Source organism: Etheostoma spectabile, chromosome 19 (genome assembly GCF_008692095.1).
Source record: "Etheostoma spectabile isolate EspeVRDwgs_2016 chromosome 19, UIUC_Espe_1.0, whole genome shotgun sequence".
In the NCBI taxonomy this organism is placed as follows: Eukaryota; Metazoa; Chordata; class Actinopteri; order Perciformes; family Percidae; genus Etheostoma; species Etheostoma spectabile.
The window spans coordinates 6206545-6212349 of NC_045751.1; the positions used below are offsets into that span (position 1 = coordinate 6206545).

Here is a 5805-nt window from a genome sequence, read left to right on the forward strand (position 1 = left end):
GGAACTTAGCAACATAGAGTTAACCCGAAAAACTAACATAAAAGCTTTATTTTTCACATTCTGTCTTGTGTATTAAATTTTTCTTTGGAACGACCAATTAGCGCTTTAGACATTTTATCTATTCTTGATGGTCCAATAGCATTGGGAGTGATTAACCCGTCCTCCTTGTTTTTTGTTTGCAGCTTTGAGAGCTCAACAGAACCCACTACCAGGTGACTGTTGAGGTAATGGTGAACCTAGCTTGCTAGCTATAAGACATAACACGTAAATAGGACAGTTTAGGGGCGGTTAGAAATCCAATCTGTTCCCTTGCTTTGATGCGAATCCCGGCTATAATGTTGCTGGGACTTAACTAGAGAGATGAAAGTGACATTAACTCCTCTAAAGCACAAATACACAGGATTTCAAAAATACAGTCCAACATGTTCCCGCAATTTAACTTTGACTAGTTTTCAGCAACTCTTTTGCTGCAGTATTCAATTCAGAGTCAAGATATGTCAGTTTGACCATGTGTAGGCGTATTGTTGGTGAATAATAATGCCGAAGAACATGTGGAGTAATTAGGCTCTCCTCCGCTGGTGCTTCGGAGCGAAGCCTTATATGAAATAGCCTTGTAAGATTGCTCTGTTTCACTGTGCACCGAGGAGGAGCACTTACTGATACCCTTTGACCTTTATCCCCATCTTTTGTGCTTTTATTTCCGCCATTGTGGTTTCAGCAGGATGTAAGGTTAGTACAGTAGCATTTTGGATCTCACTTTTTGTTAGAAGGTTGCGTCTGGACTCTACTGGCCCAAATTCCTTAAACTGACTTCACTTCCATTTCCCGCGGGTACCATTGGTTCTTGGTATGTTGTTAATATTGTGACTTCAACACGAAACCCCCACAAGCAATGTCAGTTAAGTTATCTTGTTCCAGAGTTTGCCCTAAGCAGGGCTTCTCCCTAGACTTGGTTCCGTTTAATTTCTGTAGTTTTGTTGAAAACTTTTTCCTCCACAAACAACACTCGAAGCCTTTGAGCAAGTGCCCTTAAACACGGCTGTGTCCTTAGGCGGAACAAAGCGCTAGCCTTCTACGATCGGATAAACCGGGAAAAATGGGACGGTGCGAATCTATAGAATAGATGGACAAGTTAACAAAACCTTGGACTCCAACAGAGAAACCACTAAGTGCTTCCGTTTCAATTGACCCATATCTAAAGCAACCACCATTTTTTTTTCCGAACCTTAAACGCAAAGCATACAACCAAGTCCCCTAACCTTAACAACGTAGTAGTTTTTCCCCCAACACATATTTGCCTGAATTGAAAAATAACTTATTTTGAACCAACAATAACCAACTTTACCATGGCATGATACACTGACTGTTCACAGTGTACTGAACTAGGTTTTATAATAGCTCACCCTATGTTGTTGTCCTCCAATAGCTGCATCAGATCAAAAATGGCTGTTTCTATCTGCGGTGTCATTTCAATTTGGGGGCTTCTGTGAAATGTCACTGTCCTTCTGAAATGCAGACAATACTGAAGGCAGTCATCTCACTACATTTGGACCATCATTGCAACCCTCACACCCACTATTTTGCTTTGTGTCTCTGTCGAACCGCACTGCTGTTGTTTCCAGCAGGATGTGGGCATCGTTCACCATCCCCATAGATGATATTTACTCCTAAGGCCTCTAAACCAAAGCCCAGCACTAATGCAGTAATAGAAAAACCATACTATAAGACTAAAATGCTAATTTCTTAGAACAGTCATGTTTAAAATGCGATGATAACTACATCAATGGGATTTATAGCTATTTTTGCACACGAACGGATTTTGAGACGTTTGGCAGACACAGCAACAACTGCTGACTTTAAAAATACATCTTTCCTGGTAGAACTCTGTACATTGCAATGTAAAGATGCTGATATCACGGGGACCGACAGCTGGATCTACTCTTTCTGATCTTATTCATGCTTTAAACACTTTCACTTACAGTGTGTTTAGACAAAGAGCTAATTTCCAATTGGTGCCCCCGACTAAAGAAAATGTCAACACCCAAACTATATTCCATCTAAAGACGTGACAGGTTGTTGTCCGCAATTTAGATCTGGTTTTTAAGATCCGAACAAGTAACCCAGTACAGAAAAATATGCCCCCTTGATTTCCTTTTGGCCCCTTATTTTTTCTCATTTTAATGCTCTAATCACATGGAAAGGGATCGGCTGCTTTGTGCAAAAGTTTTTTTTCTTTAAACAACAGGCAGTAGCCTACTGTAAGTGTTCAATTTTCACACGCAACATTCTCACGTGGAGCAAATACCCTCTCACACAATGTACACTGTCCATAAATTAAAGGGTGCAAAAAAAATACTTTGAACGTTTGTTTGCGTCCTGCATGTGCGTCGACAATGGTCTCAGGTGAAGAGCTACTTGTCACTGACCGCTACACAGTTATACTTGACATCAGATGTATTACCTACCACCATGTGCTTGTTTGTGTGATTTTAAAATTTCTTATATCTGTCATAACTAAATGTATGTTCCCTCATTTTCAAAACATGCAAGCCTCTAGTGCCACCACATGAGAGCTCCACAGTTAGATAAGACTGTTAGCAGCTAGGACTATGTTCAGAGATTTTGTCATCCTTTCCATTCCTCAGTGAGATAGTTCACCTCTTCTGGTATTCCATCATGTTTTTTTTAATCCTCCGTGTCCTCCTTATCTACTAGCGACTACGTGGAGGAAGGAGTGGTAGCGCGACCGCTCAGCTTATTGCACAGGACAACGAAACTAGCACTCTAGCTTTAAAGTATTTTAAAGTTGTATTTCAGCAATTTCATCCGAAAACCATATAGATGCTTTTTTACTTCTAGACGAGAATACTCAACTTTATCACAAACTACAGACCCTGCATTTTAACCTTATCTTCTAGAGATATACTACCAAGTGCTGAGCTGATTAACTCCACTGTAGCTTATGGTGCATCACTTTACAACCGTAACTTTATTTTACCCCCATTGCTAAATAGCTACCATGGTAAGAGTCATATGGTTCTTTATAATACCTCACACCATGTGATCTCATCAACAGACCTACTATAGAGGACAGGAGCATGTGTCATTTTTCCCATAAGGGGACTTAGAGTGGCACTTTCAGGCTGTCCAATCAGACGCCGTCTTGTCTCTTAAGAGTGAAGCAAAGGCGCGATTCTCTCATTCACACAAGAAGGCCGAAGATGTAACATCTCCAAAGTTTCTCTGGTATCTGACAGCTTTTTTTTTCCTTGGGCAAAATGGTGAGTTGTTGTTTTTGTGGCTGCAGGCTGCTGTTTTTACTTGTATAAAAGCTAGCTCACAAATGCTGCCACTATTGGTATGCTGTTGATTATTTTCATTCTATTCATTAATCATGCATTTGGTTTTTGTCTCCCATTTATCCCTTCACTCATATATGTCTGTTCAGGAGTTTCATCTTTCGTCAAGAGAGACGTTTTATATCAGCTAATGTTTGAGACAATGTAACTTTACGATGTTTCTGTGAAGACGATGCTACAAGCTTTACTGGTATAAGCAAACTCCGGACAGAAACCAATACTCTTCGTCGGCGCTTCTATTTGTTTGGTTTAGAATCACTTTTTTTATAATCATGATTTAAAGAAATTCACGGCTTCGCATTGGATCTGGAAATGGAAAACACACGTTGACACTTTGAGATTTAACGCCTTTCAGACTCGCTACTTACTAACTCTGTCAAGTAGCGTACGCAGGCTTGGATACTTTGCAGAGGCACGCATTTCTTGAATGTAGAAGTGTTTCAGGTCTGAATGTCCACTACGGTCCACCAGTCCACGTCTGAAGACATCCAGCCGAGAGGCCTCTGTGATCTCTAACTTAGCAGTTACACATGGCGACTGTGATGGAGAACGCAGTTTTACTGGTTCAAGAAGTTGCGAATACATCTCCAGCCAGGACTCCTTACACCCATGAGGCGGACTGTCAGTGTGAAGGAACACCCAACATCGCAACACACACCTGCTGTCATACAAGCTGCCGATGAATCAGGCATAGCTTTCTCATGCTGGGACCTACTACTGTGCCTGTTGCCCTCATGTGGACACATTCTGTTTGGAGAACGGGACAAGCTGGAGTTAGAAGGTATGGACTTTCTACATCAGGTTGTTGCATCTGATAGGTACTTATTCATTCTTCCTATTTAGATGAAATAGAACAACAAACTTCAAGATCATTTGATGACTAGGTATTTTTGGGTTGCTTTCTAAACTTTGTATAACACAAAGAGAATAGCTACGCTCTGTTTCTGCTGTGGCGTCTCTCTACATAGCAGGCAGACTCCTCTTGTCTCTGTGTTTTCGTGAGTGTGCTTTAATATTTAGCCACCATTCCTGGTGGTTTTTAACTGGCTTTCTACTTTTCAAGACAACCAGAGAAATCGCTACCACTGTACATGTAAGTGACACTGTTTGTACTGGTTAATTACTAAACATAACTTGAATGAAAAAGCATTTCTTTTCCATTTTACAAACAGTCCTCAATCAAGATTACACCTTTTTTATATTCCACAACAATACATTTGTTTTCATTATTGTTTTTTAATTTAGATTTCTAATCCCTTCTACATATTGTGTTACCAGGGTTTCAGAGATGCCAGCCAGCCTTCATTATGCTGATTTAAAGTGCAACCTGCCCACGATCATAACCAAAGAAACCACACCATGATGAATGGTGTACGCTGGTGAAATAAAACTTGAGTACTTATTTATTCCCTAAACCGTAGGTTTTTTTTATACATCATACTGTGTTTCGTGACCCTCGCCAATGATTTAGTTGCATACCCTACCCTAAACCACCCTTTTCTCTTATTGTTTTGCATCGCCATGACCTCTCCTAATATTATATACGGTAGTTCCTATGCGCATCCCTTGTAGAAAGCGAAATTTAAAAAACATTGCCCTGAATTTAACAATTTTATCTGGAGTCATGGAATTTGAAGAATAATCTGTTCCACTCGCCAACAATCATGTACTGTTATGTGTTTTTGTATATCCATGCTATTTCTACGTGAATCAAATATCAGTTAATATATTCATTCAACCCTTTGAGTTTCATGTGATTATAGTATGTAATAATACAATACATGCAAGGCCTGAAGAACATCCCCCTCACATGAACAAATGTGGGTGATTCTGCCACTGCTGGTGGTGAACCCATTAGAATTAAGTGATTCATTAGTTTGTTTTTTGCCTCTGTACGATGTGCCTTTTTCCTGATTCAATTCTTTTTGGTTTTACTGTTAACAAATATGACGTTGTCGCCTTTGGCGGTACCATATAAATAGAAATTAATAAGGTCCATCATTGGTGGAAAAAAAAATTTGATTCTAGGGAAAATAATGAATTTTAAAAATTGTCACAAAAAATCACGATTGATTTTCTTTTACATGCATACTCATGAGGACCTTCTACATACTTTTAGGATTAGAATAGAAATCCTGATGAAAGATCTGTCTTTGATGTCCGTCTCTCTACAGATGAGGTGGACTCTGTCTTGGTGTATTTCTTGAGTGGAACTTCGACATTCACCACCATCCTGAGTGTTTTACTGGCTCTCACAGTGTGCATGATGAACAAGGGACACAGCCGCCAATCTAATGGTAACTGCTAGTTTGTATGACTTGTAATCACAGAATTTGGCTTTTCAATAAAAGAGTTTTTTTTTCTGTTTCACAACCAGAGTCTGAAGTCAAATGTACAGATCCCCGAACAGCGAACGCAAAGGTGAATAAAAACCTATAAATGAACT

The 5805-nt window shown here is 39.7% G+C and overlaps 1 long non-coding RNA gene across 1 annotated transcript; it reads left to right on the forward strand.

Moving 5' to 3' along the window:
• The first annotated feature begins 4082 nt into the window (after positions 1-4082).
• On the forward strand, positions 4083-5651 carry LOC116707417 (uncharacterized). The gene is made up of 2 exons (XR_004336507.1): positions 4083-4140; positions 5534-5651. It is a non-coding gene; the product is annotated as an uncharacterized LOC116707417 (long non-coding RNA).
• Positions 5652-5805: the final 154 nt, after the last annotated feature.